Below are 26589 nucleotides of genomic sequence, written 5' to 3' on the forward strand. Positions count from 1 at the left end.
GTGGAGTATGTGTGTAGTCCAATGAATGTGTGGATGCTGTAATACATGCATACACTAATCAAAACCTGGGATGGTAATTAGCATACAGATATTTCTACAAATGCTGCAAGTGGGGTGTTTGATGTAAACACTGCCTTTATGGACGTGGCTGAAGCAGCATTCTACCACTGCTCTTGGTCTCTGTTGATCAGTAGCCTTATAAATCAGTGGCCACAGTGAGTCAGTTTCCATGTGTACAGGGTTGTCAGGTTCCGTTTACAAGCAGCAGCTTCTGTGCTCCCCCACATGTGCCTGGCCATGATGCCGAACCAAGGTTGTGTTCATTTTCATTAATGTATCCATCTTCTTTTGTCCCGTTTTACTTTTAAGGAACGGGAAGGATATGGCTGGGTCACCCAGCTGAGTGATTTCTGGGCATGATTTGTTTCTTGCACCAGTTTTACTAAGTGGTAATTCCATTCACTTCACTTCTGGTTTACACGCACGGAAATGTGTGAATGGACTGAACACAAACTCTTCAGCACATCGTGTGCCATTTAAAAATTTAAAAAAAAGAAAATACAAAGAGGTCACATATTATCATTAAGGAAGCACCAGCTGATTTTTCTACATAAAGGAGTGATAAAATCATGTTCAAGATGACATTAAACCTCAACTCGATGACATGTATATTGGAGATGAGCCTCGAACCCCTGATCCAAACTTTCTTCCAACTCATGGAAAGTAGTGAAAGCCAGAAAGATAAAGCAGAGCCATTCTCACTCTGATGCAGCTGAATCAAACTGTTGTACATCTGAATTAGAAAGTAGAGATAGGATTGAGTATGTGGGTTGTGAATTTGATTTTGGTTTTGGATTCACAACCTATATGAAAATGGACTATTTTACACTTTCCTAGTTATCCTGGCTCAGCTGTAACTCCTCACACTGAAATAATACTTACCTTTGCCCCTTTAAGTAATGTTAGCGCTGCTTATACAACAATTTTTTTCTCTAAAAAAGCATGCACTTTTCGCATTGTGAGAGCAGTACACCAACCTTTCCATAGATAAACTACCTATTGAGCCATGGAGTAAAACACTCTCAGTATGGGATATCTACGTAGAGAACTAGTAATCTGAGAGTCACAGTTACATTGCTATCTGCACCTCTGTCCCCCTCTGGTCTCGCTTAGCGCACCACTCATGACTTAGACCTTTTGCCTCTACCTATCCCCAGGTGGAAATGCACAATACTCTGAGTGTCAGTTGTGCTCACCCAGTAAGTCGAACTGGGTTTAGGTACTGGTGGTTCTTCACCAGACATGCCAAACCCAGGAAAAAAATGCAGAAATGGAGCTAGTAATTGGCTTGTGAGTTGCTTGTTGGCTAGTTTTTGGCTTGTTGGGCTTGTAGCTTATTGTAGTTTGTTGCTTCTTTTTTTTTTTTTAATCGGCTCCCAGCAAGCAGGGCCAAGGGGGGAGAGAGCACAGCGGGCCCACCACAGTCCCAGACTGCACACTGGGGAGATCTAGTCACATAGGGTGTTGGGGTTCTTAGGGATTGGCTTGTTTTAGCCTTGTTTTGAAATGGGATTAACTTGATTTTTGGTTTTATGTGAAAGTCGGGGTGCTTATTTACCACGTGAAAGTTGGCAACTGTGTTCTTCACTTGAGGAGTTTGTGACTAGTGGTATGAAGTAATCAAACATGTTTCTTAAAACCAAAATATTGTTTGTTTTAACAGTAGGAACAAAGCATTTTGAGAAAAAGGATTTTAAAACAATAAATAATCTATATGCACATCTTCTTACCTAAAGACCTCCCATCACTGGATGGTAACTTAGGCAGGCCAAGCTTCTTCAAACATCCCCAGTGGGTCCCTGTGTCTCAGTATGATTCCCCTGAACTACTCCCCCTCACTCCCCTCCCTTGGGAAAGAGTGTTCCTCTTTAAACCTACCAGACATCTTTTCAAATCTTGTGATCTGAGGCCTTTTCCTGTCCTGGCATTGTCTCTTAACAATTTACTTCTGAGGGCATTCTGCACCAAAAAATAAAAAATTCTGCACCAAAACATTAAAAATTATGCGCACAATATTTTAAAATTCTGCAAAATTCCTCAAATGTTATTTGTCAAAGGTAGGAGATCACTGTGCAGCACACCCCCCCCCCAGGACACGGACTCAGCAGTGAAGCTGCACCCAACTCTGAAACAGCACGAGGACCGGGCCTGCCACAGAAACACCCCAGGGTCCTGCCCCTCCATGCCAGATGCATCAGGTGTGGGCAGAAAGGCTCAGCCCGGCAGGATCCAAGTGTGGAGGGGATCCAGGTGTGGGTTGAGAGGGTTTGCAGATCTTCTTGCAGCCTGAGGAGAAATCTGGGGGTGGGTCTGACCCAGCCCCAGATGCCGTGCAGGGGAAGAGGAAGTCCTGTCCTCCCCAGCCCAGCCAAGACTAGCAGCTGAGCCTGGCACAGTGTAGGAGCCACCAGCCAGGTCTTCCCCAGTCCTGCCCCAGCCCCTCAGTGATTTACTTCTCTGTCGGCTGCCCTGAGCACCCAAAACATACTGCTGGGGAGGGTCACATGACCGCTCTTGTGTTTTCCCTTTGCTTCCCCACAAGAAAGTCATTTTTCTGTGGGGAACCAAAGAAATCTGTGGGGAACATGAATTCTGTGCATGAGCAGTAGTGCAGAATTCCCCCAGGAGTAGTCTATGCTGAGAAATGGTTTATCTTGATCCATTTATTTGCCTTCCTACTTGGTTTTTCTCACAATCTCTTATTAAACTAAACCAATATATTCATACCGTAAATATACCCAAAATAAGGCGAACATATAGTATTAATAAATTATTACAGAACAGTTCCAAATCTACCACAGTGAGTTGTTCCAAAGTTCTGGAGTTTGATTTGGAGATGCAGACATGGTATTTGGCCCCCCATCAGGGCCCATGGCCCTCCTTCCCCACGCAATTCCCCTCCTCATAAGAGGCTCTGAAATAGACTTCCATCTCCCAACCTGACGTTGTCTTCTGTGGATGAGTAGGGATAAGGTGTCCATGTAATGAAAGCAAGCCTGCTTGCCGCTCTCTAAATTCTTTCAATAAGAGATTTTGAAGAAACATCATGTGACCTCAACCATGTGACAAATTCAGCCAACCCAGTTCCAAACTCAAAAATGCCCCATGCAAAGCTGCAGTTAAAATTTCAGTTTTGCCAGCTCTTGCTATTTTATTATTAGCCTTGCAATATTTGGTGAATTTCTTAAAGCCACCAACGCCTGGAGTCAGGTGATTAAATGAGAATCTCAACTAACATTTAAAAAAAGAGGGTAAATCTCTTGCCCTCATGGTTCTGGAGAAAAGCTTGAAATATGAACCCTAAAAGCTCAAAAAGCAGAAGGCAAATAAAGAAGTCAAAAATTGTTCTTTTTTAAAAAAAAGAAAAATCTTGTGATTTCTAAGCTAATCTCATGATTCTGGGACATCTGATACATGGTATTTGAACACTTGGCATTAACAATGTCTTTTCAGTAACATCAGCAGTGATATCCCAGTCCTGATGGCATTTTTTGTCACATGAAAAATCTCAGTAAACAAAGCATTTTCACAGAAGGCCCCCAACATTCAAAAAAGGAAAAATTTCGAGTATTAATAATTTCACTGCCAATATTTAATATAGCTTGACTCTAAACAATATCTAATGAAACCAAAAGGGCCAAACCAAACCTAAGCATGAAAACAAATGGCAATCCTCCATCAGACTATATAGTTCACATTCTTAAGGCACACGAGTCACAAGCCACAACATTTCACTTCAATTAAAAAAAACAAAACAAAACACCTCTCTGTGCAATGTCATTTTGTTTGCAAGCAACATGCTGGCAGCCCAGCTATGATCCATGAGTTCAAATACCTTTGTTAAAAGCTTCTATTAATTTGCATTTTATTGCACAGCATGAAAGCTGCCCACGTTCATTATATTGTTCCTTAAAATGCTTGGCGCAGTAAAATATAAGAAGATTAGCCATATGCAATATATTTTCACTGTGTAAATATTGAGATGCCAACTCAAATAGATTACTTGGCATAAACATTTTTCATAAAAGATGAGTGGGCATCATATTTAATAAAAGTCACAAACAAGTGTTGAATTATTGCCCTGCAAGCAAAGCCAATGAAAAATAAACACCTTCAATAAGCAATTGTTTCACCACTTGTCTCTCAAACTATTTATACGCATGGTTCATATATAACAGTAAAGTGGGCTTGGGTTTCTCAGCTTTACAATTATTACTCTCTCAAGAGGGAGAGCATAGACAACATTATGGCAGCTTTTCGCATGCTTTATGTTTCACATAAATCACTGTCAGGATATATGGAGCAGAACAATGCCTTTTATGGTTAATAATGAGACTCTTCCCTTCTATTTTACAGAGAAAAGAACAGCTTCCATTGGAGCTTGTCTAATATCCATTAGAGGGCAACTGTTGTCTGCCCACCCTCCGTTCTGCAGGTGCAGAAGACCCAGTATAACACAGAACCAGTGCTGCACAGGATGCAGAAGGGCATGGGTTATCTGGGGATGGGGTGCTGCAGATCCCATTTGTGCAAAGCTTCTTTGCTGATAAGGTGTACACAGGGATGAGGGCATGGACTGTGAATCTGTAAGTGTGCAGACTCACCATCCAAACCCTACCGGAGCCTACTACAGCCCTAAAGTAGCAGCCATGGAGAGGCCCTGTGCCACTCTATAGCACTGAGGAAAAAGGAAGATTTTGTCTCCCCTGTATAATGTAGAACTCCCATATCAAGCCTACGGTCACACTGCATGTCAGTAATAGAACCCAGGGCTCCCGACGACCAAGTAACAGGTTTCAGAGTAGCAGCTGTGTTAGTCTGTATCCGCAAAAAGAACAGGAATAGTTGTGGCACCTTAGAGACTAACAATTTTATTTGAGCATAAGCTTTCATGGGCTACAGTCCACTTCATCGGATGCATAGAATGGAAAATATAGTAAGAAGATTTTATTATATATATATATACACACACACACACACACACACACACACACAGACAACATGAAAAGGTGGAGTAAGAGGCTAATTAATTAAGATGAGCTATTATCAGCAGGAGAAAAAAAACCTTTTGTAGTGATAATCAAGATGGCTCATTTAGACAGTTGACAAGAAGATGCGAGGATACTTAACATGCAGTCACCTACTACAGGATAGGCCCAACAAAGAAAATAACAGCATGCCACTAGCTGTCACCTTCAGCCCCCAACTAAAACCTCTCCAGCGCATCAAAGATCTACAACCTATCCTGAAAAATGATCTCTCACTCTCACAGATCTTGGGAGACAGAACAGTCCTCACTTACAGACAACCCCCAACCTGAAGCAAATATTCTCCAGCAACCACACACCACACAACAAAAACACTAACCCAGGAACCTATCCTTGCAACAAAGCCCAATGCCAACTCTGTCCACATATTTATTCAAGTGACACCATCACAGGACTTAATCACATTAGCCACGCCATCAGGGGCTTGCTCACCTGCACATCTACCAATATGATATATGCCATCGTGTGCCAGCAATGCCCCTCTGCCATGTACATTGGCCAAACCGCACAGTCTCTACGCAAAAGAATAAATGGACATAAATCTGACATCAGGAATCATAACATTCAAAAACTTCTAGGAGAACACTTCAACCTCTCTGGCCACTCAGTAACAGACTTAAAGGTGGTAATTTTGCAACAGAAAAGCTTCAAAAACAGACTCCAATGAGAAACTGCTGAGCTTGAATTAATATGCAAACTAGATACCATTAACTTGGGTTTGAATAGAGACTGGTTTCAGAGTAGCAGCCGTGTTAGTCTGTATTCGCAAAAAGAAAAGGAGTACTTGTGGCACCTTAGAGACTAACAAATTTATTAGAGCATAAGCTTTCGTGAGCTACAGCTCACTTCATCGGATGAAGTGAGCTGTAGCTCACGAAAGCTTATGCTCTAATAAATTTGTTAGTCTCTAAGGTGCCACAAGTACTCCTTTTCTTTTTGCGAATAGAGACTGGGAGTGGCTGGGTCATTACACATATCAAATCTATTTCCCCATGTTAAGTATCCTCACACCTTCTTGTCAACTGTCTAAATGGGCCATCTTGATTATCACTACAAAAGTTTTTTTTCTCTTGCTGATAATAGCTCATCTTAATTAATTAGCCTCTTACTCTACCTTTTCATGTTCTCTGTATATATCTTCTTACTATATGTTCCATTCTATGCATCCAATGAAGTGGGCTGTAGCCCACGAAAGCTTATGCTCAAATAAATTTGTTAGTCTCTAAGGTGCCAAAAGTACTCCTGTTCTTTTTGCAACTACCAAGTAAGTTCCCTGTCTATTAGACACCACTGTCTACCAGTAAAGGCAGTTTTAAACTCCACCAGGGGCTCTATAGGCTTGTAGCCAGAATGCACTAGGTTAGCTTTTGCTATGGACACATTGTTCTCTGGCCAGCAGAGCCCTCTTTGTGGGTTACACCTCCCCATGCAATTCCCTGTCAGATGAGAGGTTGTGGCCCCAGATGACTTTCCACTGATAGGGGCTCTTTGCTCTATGGTAAGGCAGCAGAAGCCAGAGTAAACTAGAATTCTGCCCTAGGTGAAACACAAAGACAGATATCACTAGATCACAGCTCCACATCCGGGTAAGCATCCCCCATTGCGCCATGCAAGGGTTAACTGAAGTTTCGGTCCAGGCACACAGGAGGAAGCTAGGGCAGTGTCTCTACTTACCTTTCACCAGAGCAGATGGGGGGAATGGATAGAAGAATAGATTCTTTCCCCAAAACATCAGCCATGAGAGATGTCATCTTTTACTCCTGATATAGGCCAGGAGCTAAGGGAAGGAACTGTGTCTCACAGATGGGCCTCAGAGACACAAAGTGAGATTTTTAAAGGTAACTTAGGCACCTGAAGAAGTAGATAGGCACCTAGTGGGATTTTAAAGAGCAGCTGAGGTACTACCACTGATTTCACTCCTGTGGCAATGCAAGTTATGCACCACTGCAACTCAAAGGCACAAGTCTAGCACTCGGCAAACACTGTAATCAGCTCAGGGGGAACATTTCTGCATAAACAAAGCTGCACAGTTTTAAATTTTACATGCTTTATGACACTTTGTAAGTGGGAAATGTTATGATTACCGAGGCACGTTAGCAGATATAAAATTAAAGCAGTTGTTGCAAATGTATTCAAATAGGCCTAACAGCCGATAATATTAAAGCTGTAATTTCACTCTGCCTATCTTTAACTCCCGTTGCAGTTACAAATGGATGAAGTGTTCACTTCCTGCCATCAACTATGGTGTATGTGACATTGCTGTGTGTTATTAAAAAGCTGTTGCAGCCAGTGGCTGTATGTTTGTGATGGGTGAAGTGATTACTACATGCAAACCCTGCCAAATACTTTGAGATCTTGCTGGATGAATGGCTCTGCATAAATGCAAGTCATTATTAGGAGCTAAGTTCCCTGTAATCTGCATGGCCATGCAGCCTATTTAGCACTGTGCAGGCACTCAAGGAACCCACCCCTGGATTGGCCGTGGGAGGGGCACGGAGGACTGGGTGGGTTGGCCTGGACTTGCCGCGGCCAGGACGCCCCTCCTGTGGCCTGGACCTGCTGTGGCTACTGCACCCATACCCCGGCCTGAACCCAGCCACGGCCAGTCTGGCCTGGCCCGAACCCAGGTGGCCCAGTCCAGACCTGCTACGGTGCCCCACTCCTACTCCAAACCCAGCCCTGGCTGCACCTGTCAGGGCCTGGGGAGGGGTGCCTATCCTGCAGCTCCAGCCCCAGAACTACCACAGTGGGGAGAAGTACATCTCCCCTGCCAGCCCAGGTGCTGCTGTGAGGAGAGAGAGCTGGGGGAGTCCTCTCCCCCTTCTGTAGCACCGTCCTGCACCCCAAACCTCTCATCCCCAGACCCACCCCAGAGCCTGCACCTCTAGCCAGAGCTCTCACCCCCACCCCCACCCCCACCCTCTGCTTCAGCCCTGAGTCCCTTATCCCCGGCCTCACCCCAGAGCCCACACTCCCAGCTGGAGCCCTCACACCCCAGCACTTCAACCCTCTGCTCCAGCCCTGAGCCCCCTCCCACACTCCGAACCCCTCAGCCCCACTGCCACCACCATGAATTTTGTTATGTGCACCAGTATAAAGGTCATGTGTCACACATCACCTCCATATTGGTGCATATAACAAAATTCATTCCACACATGGGTGGGAAAAATTAGAGGGAACACTGATTAGGAGTCCCTTTTAATTCCAGTTTGCCACATCAGCCACTGCACATTCAAATCCCTATTAAACACAGGTTTTCCATGGTGCCCACATGAAATAAATCAAACTAAACCAAATGTCCTCCATTATTCCGCCTTTGGGGCTTCCTGTGTGCCCTAGCCTCCTCCCAGGCCCAGATTCTGCCACCCTTAATCACACTGATCAGTACCCACTCCAAGGAGTCTCACTGAAAGCAATGGGACTACTAGGAAATCAAGGCGGTACTCCATGTGAGTAAGGAAGGCAGAATCTAACCCTTAGATTGTATGCATTTCAGGGCAGGGATTCTTGTCAGGGATTGAGTTTTACAGCATCATGCACATTGCCAGCACTAATAATAATGATAAATTAAAAATAGTACACAGTAGTGGGGTGATTTTTATTTACGCTAAAGCCCTTTTACACCTCTCTGGCAGTGTAAGGGGGCCTGAAAATCAGGTTCACTGCATACATGACATTTTAAAGGAACAAAGTGACATTCTTATCTCAAAAGCTATTACTACCGTTGCTCCTTGTGAAGAGAAGCAGGGGCTGGAGTGTGTGTTGTTCTACTATTCTTAATTGTGGGAGCAAAAGAACAGCTGGTAAGTGTGGTCAGTAAATAACGATTAAGGTTAAGATTCTGTCACGGGTATTCTTACTAAAAGTCAGGGACCAGTGGTGGCTTCCCAGGGGAGGGGGAGGGACTAACAATCAGAGTGCTGCCAGGGACTGACCTCCAGCAGCTGCTCCAGCCCCCCCTGCTGCTCCTGAGGCAGGGACTGAATGCTGCTGCTCCAGCCCTAGAGGGGCTGACCCAACCCCAGTCTGCGTTTCACCCCTGGGGCAGCTGTTTTGGTGGCCTCGGAAACTGCTGCTCTGGTCACTCCGGGGCTGATGGCCAGCCGGCTGCTCCAGCAACCCAGGATCACTGCTCTGGCGGCCCCAGGGATCACTGCTGCTCCAGCCCTGCCCTGGAAGAAGTCACAGAGGTCCTGGAAAGTCACACAATCTGTGACCTCCATGATACAATCTCACCCTAAATATTGATTTAACCTGCTCTTTATGGATGTTGGCTCATAACTATTGCAACATCCTTCCAATGAGCTCTGTTTAAAGTGATTCTGAGCGGTAATGTAGTAATCAGTCAATCCTGTTAAAGTCTGAAGCATAACACTGTGCAGCCAGTGTGACATGCTGAGAGAAGAAATGTGAAAAATTAAACAACAAGGAAGAGTGAATGGAAAATGCTGTGAGGGAAAAGTAACATGGCATAGGGCCCAGAGGCCTTATTACCATTCAGTGATTAATATCATCCAGCATCAAATCCAAGGTCATATAATGGACTGACAACACCACTGATAACTTCATGAACTTGCTGATACTACACATCAGTTATGTTGACACCAAGAAAGTGAGTTGGCCCAAGAGAACTGAATGCTTTATCTTTTGCTGATGCAAGCTAGCTGATGCTGCTAGTTGCTGACAGATATTAAAGAAACCTTCTGTTCTGATATTTTCCAGTGGCCACTTTGGGAAATTGTGATGAACCAAGGATGTGTGCCTATCATTGTTCAATTCAGCTTCCCATGTTCTCAGGAGAAACCCATTCCTTTGAAGGGTGTATTAAGCTTTTAATACCAATTTGCATTGCACATTTTACTTTATATCATTTGAGTGTTCCTTGATATAAATCCTAAACAACTTGCCTCAGACCTTTCAGGGTTTTTGGTTTTTTTAAATTAATTATTTTCATGTTTGATTTAAACTGACTGTGCATTTCATGCTCTAAGTCATGTCCAATTTTGGGTATCTCTGGCATATAAAGGCTTCAAAGGTTTGTCTTCATGTCTCCATTTGTGTTTTTAAATAAACATTCAGGGTGCTTAGAGCAGTAGTCCCCAAACTTTTTATGTTGCGCATCCTTACCAGTAATGGAATCTGTCCACACTCCTGGGAGCTGCGGTCGGCGGGCAGAGCTGGGGGCCAAGGCCCGAGCTGGGGCTGTGGCTGGGAGCAGAGCCAAGACTGGGGTCAGAGCCAGGGCCAGGAGTGGAGTAGCACCGCGGTCAGGGCTCGGAGCCAGGGGCCAGGGCCAGAGCTGCGGCTGGGGGCGGGTCTGGAGCTGGGAGCAGAGCAGGGTTGCCCCAGGCTCCCCCCCCCGATCTTTCCTCTGCACCCCCCCAGGGGGGCATACTCCACATTTTGCGGACCACTGGCTTAGAGTCTGGAATTGGCACTTTTCTACGTTCTTTACCAATCTAAATAAATAATAAATCCAGAGGCTACTCAGCTAACATCAATTTCAAAGCTGATTTACACCCACTACCCAACAATATTCAATCATCTGCCCCATAGGTTCCTTTGTAGGAGCTGTGGAACTTGTTGGAAGGCAGGTGATAACTGCAAAGGTTGGGGAGCAAGTGAGGCTGATGGGGTGGGGGGAAGGAGGTGAATAATCTGCGCTCATGTTCTCCGAGCTTTCATGACTGCACATGGGTTGAAATACACTGAATCCTGAACCCACAGCTCAGTTCAAGTGGGTGTGAGCTGTGATATTGATGGTTTGCCCAGTTTTCAGTCCTGTCTACATTGTACTTCATTGACATCTTCCCTCTCCCCCCCATATATCTTTCTATCAGAGTCCATTCTCTTATATCCACCCACAAACACACAACATTCTTGAAGGGCATCATCTCTTACCTGAAGGATGAAATTCTATTGTTTGAATTCAAAGGAGAAAAAAATAGTATGGAGTCTATCTGATCAGGCAGAATTACTACTTTAATCCATCATGCTTGCTACTGCGGTAAATTATGGCCCAGACCTTAGGACATCACTTGATTATCACTTAATTAACCCATCAAACTGAAGCTGTGTAACAGATACAGTATGTACTTGATTTCTACATGAATCACATAAGGTAGCTGTGTTGACCGTGATTAATGTAGATACCATAAGAGACTAATAAGAGTGCTACTTGAAATGATTATGAGGATCTCTCCATCAGTGGTGGGCAGAATGAGCTATGTTCTTTAGGCTAAAATATAACTCCTCTACAACTTAGAAACACAGTATATGATTTGCTATTGCCTTGCATGTTTTTGCAGCCATTCATACTTGTGCAGTAGTGCTTTATGGCCACTTTGCACAGGTCTAAACTGCTGCATGGTGGTGGAAAAGACAGGCCTACAATTTCTATAACTGGTTTCAAATATATTATAGCACCTTTCCTCCATGCTGCTTTTGGAACCAACTAATGCAGGGCAGTTTGTGAAATATGGAAGTATAGATCCATGCAGACGGATATGCAAACTCAACCCACTGTACACTTCCTTTTAGTCAAGTCAAATGTCATGATCAGTTATTAAATTACCTTATTATGCCTCCAGGTGGGAAATCTGTAGGGAAAGATAGAAACAGGGTTAAGAAAGTAAATACTGTGTTCATCAGCCATCTGATAAAAACAGAAACTCATGTTATTATTTTTTCCCAGGGTACCAAATTTTGTGACAGTGCTGAGATTAACACCCTTCTTCTCCAAACGTGTGAGCAACCTTTGTGCTCGGAACAACATCTGATGACTTCATCCCCCAATAGGCCTTGATAAGGCATACGCAGAACGTTTGATGCAGAGCATCATTGTACCTCTGTGGTATTGACTGATCCACAGTGCAACATGCAGGAGCTGCTCACATAGGTTTGAAACTCCCTGACTGCACTTGCAAATAGCTCCCCTAGGTCAGACTTATGTTGCGGAGATGTGGAGAAGTGAAGCAGAGTTCAAAGGGAATTGGATATGCAGTTCCTGCTTCTAAATAGTTTATTTTGTATGCCTACATTTTAAAAATACATTTACTTATTTTTGTTGTTCAAAGACGCTGAGTCTCCAGTGGTCTCTGAATGACTGTAGGAAGGCGCTAATCTCCATACTCTTCATAATATATCTATCAGCTCTCTCCCACAATGGACAACAGTGCATTTTTGGATCAGCCTGAATTGGTGCCCGAGAGAGACTTTCAGCAAGCTGATCTGAAACTACCCTTAGCTAGCTGACAACATGCAAAGTGCCACTGGCTCAATAAATAAAGTTTTGTTTATTGAATCTGTGGCTCTGGGGTGCTCTAATACATAAAAGTGCAGAACTATGTCGAAGGCAGAGGTCACATTCATAGATACATACATTCCAAGGCCCGAAGGGACCATTGTGATAATCTACTCTGACTTCCTGTATAGCCCAGGTCATAGGCTGCCCCGCCCCTGAGCAATCCTCTGAGGAATAATTCCTAGAGCAGATGTTTTAGAGAAACATCCAATCTCAATTTAAAAATTGTCAGTCATGGAGAATCTACCACAACACTAGGTAAAATGTTCTAATGGTTAATTACTCTCGATGCCTTATTTCCAGTCTGAATTTGTCTAGCTTCAACTTCCAGCCATTAAATCATGTTATATCTTTCTCTGGTAGACTCAAGAGCCCAATATTTGTTACTCATGTAGATACTTACAGACTGTGATAAAAATCACCCCTTAACCTTTTCTTTGCTAAACTGAATAGATTGAACTCCTGGAGTCTATCACTATAAAGCAGTAAACCTTTAATCATTCTCGTGGTTTTTCTCTGAACCCTCTCCAATTTATTAACATCCTTCTGGAATTGTGAGCAAAAGAACTGGACACAGTATCCTAGGAGTGATCGCACCAGTGCAAAATACACCGGTAAAAAACCTCTGTACTCCTACTCAAGATTCCCCTGATTTTGCAGCTTGAGATTCATACTTATTTGAAAACAAGTATCCACATATTCAAATGCTTATCTGAACTCTTAGGTATGAAAAACCAAGCAGCAGATCTCAGGAGAAGGGGCTCTCATGAGATTTCCTGTACCTCTTGCTACTGAGTGGCCAGGAAATACCAGAGAGCAACCTCTCCCACATTGTGGGCCACACTGTGAGCAGTTGTTGTGAGTTCAAAACCGAGGGAGCCAATATTTGAGGGGGTCAAATTCTTACAATTTTGAACAAAATGAAGGAGACTTTGGTCTCTTCCAGACAGGATGATTTCCACTGATTTCTAGCTGATCTTCGTCTAAAATTATCTTGTTCCTTTAAGCACCTGCAGAGGGCATACTGGGAGTTATATTAGTACTAAGGTACCACTGAAATCAATGGGAGCATTGCTATTCACTTCAATACAAGCAGAAGCAGGCCCTAAATTATCTGCCTGTATTAGCCTTGTTATTAACACCCACTTGCTACCACTTGCCATCTGTTGTTGGGCTTTTCACACAGGTGACTAAAAGAGGTTCCTGACCCACCTATGTGTGTTGGCATGGGTAGACAGACCAGCTTTATTCATTTCATTCCAACAGCTCTCTCAGTGCAGTGATAAGCTCTCAAGATCCTTTGTATGGTACGTGGAGTCCTGTAGGGATCAGACTTGTCCCTTCTCCTTTTCAACCTATGCATGGAACTCTTAGGAGCAATTGTGAGGTGTTACCGCATCATCACCCATTAGCATGCAGATAACATCCAGCTTTACACTCCATTCTCAGAGGATGCAACCAATGGCATCACTCAGATGTCATAGTGCCTGTGAGAGACAAACACATCTTGTGCAGTAAACGGGGCTGTCCAGTGATTAGAGCACTCCCATTCTCAGTGTGCCACTGCAGCATTTTGGGTAAATCTCTCAAGGTCTCTGTGCCTCAGTTTCCCCCTCTGTAAAATAGGTACAGTATTGCCACCTGCTTCAAAGGGCTGTTGTGAGGCTTTTAATTGATTAAAATTTGTGAAATGCTTTGAGACCCTCTGAGGATAAAAACTGCTTATACTGCAGCCGAAAGAACAATGCTATGCTAGGATCAGATTGAAAAGAGGAAGAAACAAATAACCAGGCCAAATTCCACTCTCAGTTACACTGGCACACACCCAAAATAGCTCAGTTTGGGTTGACACAGGTGTGATTGAGAGCAGAATTTGGCTCATCCACTGCAAACTGTACTTAAAATGGCATTTACACTGTTAGCTCCTGGCTACTGCTGCCCTACCAGAACATTTAAAGAAAGAAGGAAACAGTATTTGTTTAAAATGCCTTGGAGTGTCATGAAAGAACTCTCTGGAGGGTGTTACACTCATGATCAATTACATGGTCTGCTTGTTGAGTCTAATGGGAGGAATGTTCTTGGGTAGTGGTAGTTTAGAGAATTTGAAAGGCAAGTACTTTGCTAGCAAGTTATTTGAGCTGAATTTGAAATGAGGTAGGGTTGGTCACGGCACACTGGGTCTCATTTTCTGAAGTGGCGGAGGGAGAATGGCTACTTTTAATAAGCGTGTTTGGGTGGTGTCAGGAGATGGCTTTCCCACCACACCCACAACCCATCTACACAGCTTGTGTGGGGTCAGAACTCACCTATCTTAGCTACTTATAAAACCTGAGCTCCTTTAGCCTTATAACCCCCCACCCTGTGAGGCAGGCAAGTGCTACTGTTCCCATCTTGCAGTGAACGAAGGGCACTACGGCACTTTTCAGTCCTTATATATGAGCTCCTCAAAGCAAGAACCATCCATTCTTGAATGTCTGGAAGGTGTCTGGTGTGCTGTGGTGCTACTTACTTGAAGAGCGAGATGATCTTCAAATAATTGCGCTGAGTTGCGGATAAGACATGGGAAATAGTGGAAAAGTAATAATGGACCTTTATTAATAGTGGTAATTTAGAAAAGCCAAACTAGACCTATTTGTTTAAGAAAAATTTGCTGGAACAGTATAAACCCTCAAGTATTATGTTATACCTGCTAAGTTTTTTTGATGACCATACATTTTGCTGCAACTATGTTACATTCATTTTTTTTTAAAGTGACTGGTACAATATGAAACTCAGAAGACTCAGAAGTCATCAAGTCCAGTCACTTTCGCCTTTTACAGGCATTGAATGTTAATGCAGTACTAATTGCATACTCAAAATGCATGCACAATTGTGGACTGTGCAAAGTAAGTTAATTAATATCAAAACTGCAGTGGAAACCTAATATTGCAGGATCCACGATTTCCACAATATCGCAAATGAAGTAGGGCCTTAACCTTAAGCAGATAATAATAATCCTAGATCCCTGGCACAACTATCTGGTAGTAGGAGGACTTGCAGTGTAAGCCCCCATATGTTGCTACTGCTGTTACCCACATCAGAACTCTGGTGGGCCTTAGGCATCGGCTCTGCTGGGCAAGCCCAAAGAGAGCCTCCCGCTCTAACAAACCCACTTGGAGCTATAAAAAGCTTAACCTATGTCAGCCTGAAATTGCTCCTTGCATACCTACAGAGATATCACCACACCCAGTTGCCTCTGTTTTTAGGCTCAGCTAGCTCATAGCAAAAAAAGATTACATGAGACAGGTCTGCCAGTCGCATACCTATATTTTGCTTGCACTGTGACGAATGAGTCGCACTGAAAAGGTAAAAAGAAAAGGAGTACTTGTGGCACCTTAGAGACTAACAAATTTATTAGAGCATAAGCTTTCGTGAGCTACTACTCACTTCATCGGATGCATTTGGTGGAAAAAACAGAGGAGAGATTTATATACACACACAGAGAACATGAAACAATGGGTTTATCATACACACTGTAAGGAGAGTGATCACTTAAGATAAGCCATCACCAGCAGCAGGGGGGGGAAAAAGGAGGAAAACCTTTCATGGTGACAAGCAAGGTAGGCTAATTCCAGCAGTTAACAAGAACATCTGAGGAACAGTGGAGGGTGGGGTGGGGGGGAGAAATACCATGGGGAAATAGTTTTACTTTGTGTAATGACTCATCCATTCCCAGTCTCTATTCAAGCCTAAGTTAATTGTATCCAGTTTGCAAATTAATTCCAATTCAGCAGTCTCTCTTTGGAGTCTGTTTTTGAAGCTTTTTTGTTGAAGGATAGCCACTCTTAGGTCTGTGATCGAGTGACCAGAGAGATTGAAGTGTTCTCCAACTGGTTTTTGAATGTTATAATTCTTGACGTCTGATTTGTGTCCATTCATTCTTTTACGTAGAGACTGTCCAGTTTGGCCAATGTACATGGCAGAGGGGCATTGCTGGCACATGATGGCATATATCACATAGGTAGATGCGCAGGTGAACGAGCCTCTGATAGTGTGGCTGATGTGATTAGGCCCTATGATGGTATCCCCTGAATAGATATGTGGACAGAGTTGGCAACGGGCTTTGTTGCAAGGATAGGTTCCTGGGTTAGTGGTTCTGTTGTGTGGTGTGTGGTTGCTGGTGAGTATTTGCTTCAGATTGGGGGGCTGTCTGTAAGCAAGGACTGGCCTGTCTCCCAAGATCTGTGAAAGTGATGGGTTGTCCTTCAGGATAGGTTGTAGATCCTTGTTGATGCGTTGGAGAGGTGTTAGTTGGGGGCTGAAGGTGATGGCTAGTGGCGTTCTGTTATTTTCTTTGTTGGGCCTGTCCTGTAGTAGGTGACTTCTGGGTACTCTTCTGGCTCTGTCAATCTGTTTCTTCACTTCAGCAGGAGGGTATTGTAGTTGTAGGAATGCATGATAGAGATCTTGTAGGTGTTTGTCTCTGTCTGAGGGATTGGAGCAAATGCGGTTATATCGTAGAGCTTGGCTGTAGACAATGGATCGAGTGGTATGATCTGGATGAAAGCTAGAGGCATGTAGGTAGGAATAGCGGTCAGTAGGTTTCCGATATAGGGTGGTGTTTATGTGACCATCGCTTATTAGTACCGTAGTGTCCAGGAAGTGGATCTCTTGTGTGGACTGGTCCAGGCTGAGGTTGATGGTGGGATGGAAATGGTTGAAATCATGGTGGAATTCCTCAAGTGCTTCTTTTCCATGAGTCCAGATGATGAAGATGTCATCAATGTAGCGCAAGTAGAGTAGGGGCATTAGGGGACGAGAGCTGAGGAAGCGTTGTTCTAAGTCAGCCATAAAAATGTTGGCATACTGTGGGGCCATGCGGGTACCCATCGCAGTGCTGCTGATTTGTAGGTATACATTGTCCCCAAATGTGAAATAGTTATGGGTGAGGACAAAGTCACAAAGTTCAGCCACCAGGTTAGCCGTGACAGTATCGGGGATACTGTTCCTGACGGCTTGTAGTCCATCTTTGTGTGGAATGTTGGTGTAGAGGGCTTCTACATCCATAGTGGCTAGGATGGTGACTGTTAACTTCATGAAAAAACTCGTACAAATACAGACAGACATCATCTTCCTCTCCAAATGCAAACAGATCGACATCATACCGAAAGGACTGAAGGTAAAAAATCCATTACAATCTACATACCACACAGACTATGCTGACAGCTTATGCAACACACTCTCAAAGAAACTGCGGAACCACCTGATCAACATCCTCTACAGCAAACAGGGAAAGATTAAGAATGAGCTCTCAAAACTGGATAGTCTCATAAAGAACCAACCTTCCACACAAACTTCCTCGTGGCTGTGCTTTACAAAAACTAGACAAGCCATTTACAACACACACTTTGCTTCTCTACAAAAGAAAAAGGACACTAAGCTATCTAAACTACTATATGCCACAAGGGGCCACAACAATGATTCCCGTAACCTACCCAGCAATATTGTTAATCTATCCAACTATACTCTTAGCCCAGCAGAAGAATCTGTCCTATCTCGGGGCCTCTCCTTTTGCCCCTCCACCCCCACGAACATGATACAGTTCTGTGGTGACCTAGAATCCTATTTTCGACGTCTCAGACTCAAGGAATATTTCCAACACACCTCTGACCAACATATTAACCCACAGAGACCTTCCTGCCAATACTACAAAAAGAAGGATTCTGGGTGGACTCCTCCTGAATGTCGAAACAGCAGCCTGGATTTCTACATAGAGTGCTTCCGCCGACGTGCACGGGCTGAAATTGTGGAAAAGCAGCATCGCTTACCCCATAACCTCAGCCATGCAGAACACAGTGCCATCCACAGCCTCAGAAACAACTCTGACATCATAATCAAAAAGGCTGACAAAGGAGGTGCTGTCGTCATCATGAATAGGTCAGAGTATGAACAAGAGGCTACTAGGCAGCTCTCCAACACCACTTTCTACAAGCCATTACCCTCTGATCCCACTGAGAGTTACCAAAAGAAACTACAGCATTTGTTCAAGAAACTCTCTGAAAAAGCACAAGAACAAATCCGCACAGACACACCCCTAGAACCTCGACCTGGGGTATTCTATCTGCTACCCAAGATCCATAAACCTGGAAATCCTGGACGCCCCATCATCTCAGGCATTGGCACCCTGACAGCAGGATTGTCTGGCTATGTAGACTCCCTCCTCAGGCCCTTCGTTACCAGCACTCCCAGCTATCTTCGAGACACCACTGATTTCCTGAGGAAACTACAGTCCATTGGTGATCTTCCTAAAAACACCATCCTAGCCACTATGGATGTAGAAGCCCTCTACACCAACATTCCACACAAAGATGGACTACAAGCCGTCAGGAACAGTATCCCCGATACTGTCACGGCTAACCTGGTGGCTGAACTTTGTGACTTTGTCCTCACCCATAACTATTTCACATTTGGGGACAATGTATACCTTCAAATCAGCAGCACTGCTATGGGTACCCGCATGGCCCCACAGTATGCCAACATTTTTATGGCTGACTTAGAACAACGCTTCCTCAGCTCTCGTCCCCTAATGCCCCGACTCTACTTGCGCTACATTGATGACATCTTCATCATCTGGACCCATGAAAAGAAGCCCTTGAGGAATTCCACCATGATTTCAACCATTTCCATCTCACCATCAACCTCAGCCTGGACCATTCCACTTCCTGGACACTACAGTGCTAATAAGCGATGGTCACATAAACACCACCCTATATTGGAAACCTACTGACCGCTATTCCTACCTACATGCCTCTAGCTTTCATCCAGATCATACCACTCGATCCATTGTCTACAGCCAAGCGCTACGATATAACCGCATTTGCTCCAACCCCTCAGACAGAGACAAACACCTACAAGATCTCTATCATGCATTCCTACAACTACAATAATCTCCTGCTGAAGTGAAGAAACAGATTGACAGAGCCAGAAGAGTACCCAGAAGTCACGTACTACTGGACAGGCCCAACAAAGAAAATAACAGAACGCCACTAGCCATCACCTTCAGCCCCCAACTAAAACCTCTCCAACGCATCATCAAGGATCTACAACCTATCCTGAAGGACAACCCATCACTCTCACAGATCTTGGGAGACAGGCCAGTCCTTGCTTACAGACAGCCCCCCAATCTGAAGCAAATACTCACCAGCAACCACACACCACACAACAGAACCACTAACCCAGGAACCTATCCTTGCAACAAAGCCCGTTGCCAACTCTGTCCACATATCTATTCAGGGGATACCATCATAGGGCCTAATCACATCAGCCACACTATCAGAGGCTCCTTCACCTGCGCATCTACCAATGTGATATATGCCATCATGTGCCAGCAATGCCCCTCTGCCATGTACATTGGCCAAACTGGACAGTCTCTACGTAAAAGAATGAATGGACACAAATCAGACGTCAAGAATTATAACATTCAAAAACCAGTTGGAGAACACTTCAATCTCTCTGGTCACTCGATTACAGACCTAAGAGTGGCTATCCTTCAACAAAAAAGCTTCAAAAACAGACTCCAAGGAGAGACTGCTGAATTGGAATTAATTTGCAAACTGGATACAATTAACTTAGGCTTGAATAGAGACTGGGAATGGATGAGTCATTACACAAAGTAAAACTATTTCCCCATGTTATTTCTTCCCCCCCCCCACCCCCCACTGTTCCTCTGATATTCTTGTTAACTGCTGGAATTAGCCTACCTTGCTTGTCACCATGAAAGGTTTTCCTCCTTTCCCCCCCCCCCCCCCCCCCCGCTGCTGGTGATGGCTTATCTTAAGTGATCACTCTCCTTACAGTGTGTATGATAAACCCATTGTTTCATGTTCTCTGTGTGTGTATATAAATCTCTCCTCTGTTTTTTCCACCAAATGCATCCGATGAAGTGAGCTGTAGCTCACGAAAGCTTATGCTCTAATAAATTTGTTAGTCTCTAAGGTGCCACAAGTACTCCTTTTCTTTTTGCGAATACAGACTAATACGGCTGCTACTCTGAAACTGAAAAGGTAGTTGCCATTAATGACAGAATGAAACAATAAACATGGAACCATTACTTTACCACATGAAAGAATTCATTTAACCCATGATTTCGGAATCCAGGCATTCTTTTAGCAAAGACACGAGGGCAAGATTTTAAAATGCACATTTTAAGTATTTACCACATCTGCTTTTGAATAGCTAATCCCACTTGAAACAGAAATATCAGACAAAGTCCAGTCACACAGCAGTGTGCTAGGTGTTATAAAATGAATGTTGTTCAGTCTTACAATAAAATCTCTTTGCGAGATGGTTCTGAAATCATCTTTAGAGGTTACCAGAAACTATATACAGACGGCATGCATTTTCTGCTGTGAAACCAACCTCCAATGTTAGTCAAAGTATTAATTCCTTGCATGTGAAGCTATCAAACATTCCACTTTATGGCCCCATATCCACAAGGCACTTAAACATGTTCCTTACTTTAGCATGTACATAGTCTCTTTCGGTCCATTGGGATTACTCCCATGTTTAAAGTTACATAGATGCTCAAGTACCTTGCTGAATCAGGGCCTAAGCAGGTCATCTAGCTCAGAGGTTCTCAAACTGCGGTCCACGGACCACGAGCTCCATTCAGGGTGGTCCGTGGACAGTTCCCTCTGAGGTGAGTGCCTGGGCGGCCGCAAATGAGACAATGAAGGGCCACCCACCTAATTAGTGGAGCTGTGCAGGCGTGGCTCCACTAATTAGGTGCCTGGACCCTGGAGAAGACACACATGTAAGGTGAGGTGGTGGCCTTGAGGGGAATAGGAGGTAGGTGGGAGGGGTCAGTGGGGTGAGAAGACGGGGTGGGGGGAATTTGGGACATGCAGGGCTGCGGCGCCCAGAGAAAGAAGAGACTTTTCCCAGCTCCAGGGCTGCTGGGGAGAGACGGCCCTCCTTCCCAGCCCCAGCTCGGGGGCTGCCATGGCAGGGGAGAGAGGGCACATCCATTGCATTAGAAAGGTAAGAATACTGATATTTTAATATGAGTTGTGTGCTTTATTTGTAGAACAAAAAAAATTATTATTATTAAGGTTTTTTTACATACATCTCTACCCCGATAGAATGCGGTCTTTGTGAGCCAAAAAATCTTACCGCGTTATAGGTGAAACCGCATTATATTGAACTTGCTTTGGCCTCAACCATTTCCGTTATTTATAGTCACTTCCCGCCCCCTGATTGACCCCTCAGAACCCCCGACCCATCCATTCCCCCCTCCGATCCCTGTCCCCTGAGTGCCCCAACCCCTATCTACAGCCCCACCCCCTGACAGGCCCTCCGGGACTCCCATGCCCTATCCAACCCCCCCGTTCCCTGACCGCCCCGCTCCCAGAACATCCAAACCATCCAACCCCCCGCTTCCTGTCCCCTGACTGCCCCCAAGACCCTCTGCCCCTTATCCAACCCCTTGGCCCCGGCCTGGCACCTTTAACATGCCGCTCAGAGCAGCGTGTCACAGCCAGACACGTTGACGCGCTGATCAGCCAGAGTACACAGCCCTGCCCCCCAGAGCACTGCTTTACCGTGTTATAGTCGAATTCATGTTATTTCGGGCTTTTATCTAAAGCGCTTTACAATAGTTAGCTAACGGTACAATCAACATTTGGAAAGATCATTAAGTGATCTGCCAAGACCTTTAGCAATTGTCAAAAGTCTGTGAAAAAAAAGTTTGAGAACCACTATTCTAGCTATTAAAACTCTAAAAGGTGACTCATACATGCAAACCAAAGATGTTTCCGCCTTTCACTGCTCTTTTAAAGTGTCAACTAAAATGGTTCAGCTGTTTCCAAGTATGAGTTAAGAGAAAAAAATTAATTGCTTTGTCCGCGTTTCTTTAAAAAACCCTTCTTGCTTTAGTATTTCAGTATTTACACTGAGCAATCAGGTCATGGTGGGGTGGCATGCACTTGACAATGCCAGCGGGGGAGGCAAGATCACGCTGGCAAGGGCAGGCCCACGCTATTCCCAGAAGTGCCAGAGTGCCCAGTATTCTGTGAATGCATGAATGGCCACTTTAATCCATGGGCAGCAGTTCAGGATGGGGGACGATGAGCTGCACTGGACACGAGCTCCATGAGCACAGATGCCCATTTCCAACTCCCCACTGCTGAAAAAAAAAAATCACAGCTGCTCATGAGGGACTCAGCGGCTGGTTTTGTGCACAACAATGCAGCAGTGACCTTTTCCTGACTGTTCTCCATGAATATCCTGTGAAATTTGCTACTTTACCTGTGACACTCCTGTGATTCTTTTCTATTAAAAATTCATGATTTTCTCAGGGCCCTAATTATAATGCACGGGGGAGGGAGGGAAATTAAGACAACCTTAATGCTAGCATTTCCAAACTTTTGAACGCTTGACTTTGCAACCTTAACATTCTTTTAACATAGATTTTTAATGCAATTTTCACATAGTGGAAAAAATAAGAACAGTATAGTTGATGTACTGTTTATTGCACCAAGGTTATGTGCAATCTAAGATACTTGTTATGATGTATGGTCATCTCTGCCACATTACTTTCAGATTCTCAACTGGATTTCATATTAAAAGGTGCAGGTGTTACAAGATCTTTAGAGACTGTAATTGCATCTGAGGAGCTGCCGAGATGAAGTGTGTTTAATACTTTGGTTCATTTACAGTCTCTTGAAAGCAGAAAAAAGTCATTTTGCTCCTTGCAGCAAAAGCTAATTATTTTACTTAAAATTACTGATAACTCAAAGGGCCAGGGAATCCAGGGTCACCTAGCACACAGTTTAGTAAAAATCATTAAAGGATTAGACATTTATATGAATGAGAACAGCATCTGCTTTCTGCACTAACTGGGATTTAAAAAAAACAAACAACAACCTACCAGGGCTATCAATCCTTATGCTACCAAACCAAAAGGGCCAAATGCAAATTAGGTGAGTGCAAGTGTCACATGTGTGTATTCCGTACGTAGCTACACACAAATACCCAAGGTGTGCATGCAAATCAGGTGTTCACTGGAGATGAGCAAAAATTTTCCATTTGAACTGTTTTTCAACAAAAAATTGGGTTTTCAACAAAACAAAAATTTTGTCCAAAAATGTGTGCTTTCCACAGAAAAATTTGTTCTTTTGTTGAAAGATTTTGCCAAAAATGTGAGCCCTTGTGCCTCATGGGAGTTGTAATTTGCTCCTGGTATCTCCCCATTTTCCTCTATGGGCCATATAACAGTCCTCCGAGTGCCAGGCATCCTAATGGGTAGTGCACCCTGTTTCCAGTTTCACAACTCCTAGTGGGAAGGACTTTCCTTGTATGTTGCTTTTCTTCACCTCAGGGTTTTCAACATCTTTACCCTCTCCTTACTAGAGGCGGGATGGGGTGGAATTGAGGCTTATGCCCCTCCTGCAACCTGGGCAGTTTATAGAAGAGGCCAGACCCTCCCCTTCACCAGGCTCAGACCCAGGGCCCTATGAGAGCCAACAGTATCTAGCACTCTGGAGTGCCCTTGGAACTGCCTCGCTGGGTCACTTCCTACCATCTGTCTTCCCTTATGTCTCCAAGTCCAATATAGGACAGCAAAAAAAAAAAGAAAAGAAAACTAAACCTTCAGCCCCAACTGGGCTCAGCATTCAGTCCTCTTCCTCATAGGCAGGCTTCTTCGGCACCCTTCTTCAGAAGCCTCAAGGTAGGTTTGTCTTCCTCCCAGCCTTTCCCTTCTGAACTGAGTTGCTCCCTTTTAAGCTTCCTCTCCAGTTGGAGCATGCTCTGTAGGGGCAGGGCTACCCAGGCCCAAAATATTGTCCTTTAACACCTTTGGGCACAGCGTGGGATTTGAACACCCGATCACAGGATAGGATCCCCAGCTGGACTACATCTCTCATCTTGCAATTTTCACCAAGAAATCAAAAAATTCTAAGGTTTCAGAGTAGCAGCCGTGTTAGTCTGTATTCGCAAAAAGAAAAGGAGTACTTGTGGCACCTTAGAGACTAACAAATTTATTAGAGCATAAGCTTTCGTGAGCTACAGCTCACTTCATCGGATGCATTTGGTGGAAAAAACAGAGGAGAGATTTATATACACACACACAGAGAACATGAAACAATGGGTTTATCATACACACTGTAAGGAGAGTGATCACTTAAGATAAGCCATCACCAACAGCAGGGGGGGAAAAGGAGGAAAACCTTTCATGGTGACAAGCAGGTAGGCTAATTCCACCAGTTAACAAGAATATCAGAGGAACAGTGGGGGCTGGGGTGGGAGGGAGAAATACCATGGGGAAATAGTTTTACTTTGTGTAATGACTCATCCATTCCCAGTCTCTATTCAAGCCTAAGTTAATTGTATCCAGTTTGCAAATTAATTCCAATTCAGCAGTCTCTCGTTGGAGTCTGTTTTTGAAGCTTTTTTGTTGAAGTATAGCCACTCTTAGGTCTGTGATCGAGTGACCAGAGAGATCGAAGTGTTCTCCAACTGATTTTTGAATGTTATAATTCTTGACGTCTGATTTGTGTCCATTCATTCTTTTACGTAGAGACTGTCCAGTTTGGCCAATGTACATGGCAGAGGGGCATTGCTGGCACATGATGGCATATATCACATTGGTAGATGCGCAGGTGAAGGAGCCTCTGATAGTGTGGCTGATGTGATTAGGCCCTATGATGGTATCCCCTGAATAGATATGTGGACAAAGTTGGCAACGGGCTTTGTTGCAAGGATAGGTTCCTGGGTTAGTGGTTCTGTTGTGTGGTGTGTGGTTGCTGGTGAGTATTTGCTTCAGATTGGGGGGCTGTCTGTAAGCAAGGACTGGTCTGTCTCCCAAGATCTGAGAGAGTGATGGCTCGTCCTTCAGGATAGGTTGTAGATCCTTGATGATGCGTTGGAGAGGTTTTAGTTGGGGGCTGAAGGTGATGGCTAGTGGCGTTCTGTTATTTTCTTTGTTGGGCCTGTCCTGTAGTAGGTGACTTCTGGGTACTCTTCTGGCTCTGTCAATATGTTTCTTCACTTCAGCAGGTGGGTATTGTAGTTGTAGGAATGCATGATAGAGATCTTGTAGGTGTTTGTCTCTGTCTGAGGGCTTGGAGCAAATGCGGTTATATCGTAGCGCTTGGCTGTAGACAATGGATCGAGTGGTATGATCTGGATGAAAGCTAGAGGCATGTAGGTAGGAATAGCGGTCAGTAGGTTTCCGATATAGGGTGGTGTTTATGTGACCATCGCTTATTAGCACCATAGTGTCCAGGAAGTGGATCTCTTGTGTGGACTGGTCTAGGCTGAGATTGATGGTGGGATGGAAATTGTTGAAATCATGGTGGAATTCCTCAAGAGCTTCTTTTCCATGGGTCCAGATGATGAAGATGTCATCAATGTAGCGCAAGTAGAGTAGGGGCATTAGGGGATGAGAGCTGAGGAAGCGTTGTTCTAAGTCAGCCATAAAAATGTTGGCATACTGTGGGGCCATGCGGGTACCCATCGCAATGCCGCTGATTTGAAGGTATACATTGTCACCAAATGTGAAATAGTTATGGGGCAGGACAAAGTCACAAAGTTCTGCCACCAGGTTAGCCGTGACAGTATCGGGGATACTGTTCCTGACGGCTCGTAGTCCATCTTTGTGTGGAATGTTGGTGTAGAGGGCTTCTACATCCATAATGGCTAGGATGGTGTTTTTAGGAAGATCACCAATGGACTGTAGTTTCCTCAGGAAATCAGTGGTGTCTCGAAGATAGCTGGGAGTGCTGGTAACGAAGGGCCTGAGGAGGGAGTCTACATAGCCAGACAATCCTGCTGTCAGGGTGCCAATGCCTGAGATGATGGGGCGTCCAGGATTTCCAGGTTTATGGATCTTGGGTAGCAGATAGAATACCCCAGGTTGGGGCTCCAGGGGTGTGTCTGTGCGGATTTGTTCTTGTGCTTTTTCAGGGAGTTTCTTGAGCAAATGCTGTAGTTTCTTTTGGTAACTCTCAGTGGGATCAGAGGGTAATGGCTTGTAGAAAGTGGTGTTGGAGAGCTGCCTAGTAGCCTCTTGTTCATACTCCGACCTATTCATGATGACGACAGCACCTCCTTTGTCAGCCTTTTTGATTATGATGTCAGAGTTGTTTCTGAGGCTGTGGATGGCACTGTGTTCTGCATGGCTGAGGTTATGGGGTAAGC

This window comes from Dermochelys coriacea, chromosome 2 (genome assembly GCF_009764565.3).
Source record: "Dermochelys coriacea isolate rDerCor1 chromosome 2, rDerCor1.pri.v4, whole genome shotgun sequence".
Classification (NCBI taxonomy): Eukaryota; Metazoa; Chordata; order Testudines; family Dermochelyidae; genus Dermochelys; species Dermochelys coriacea.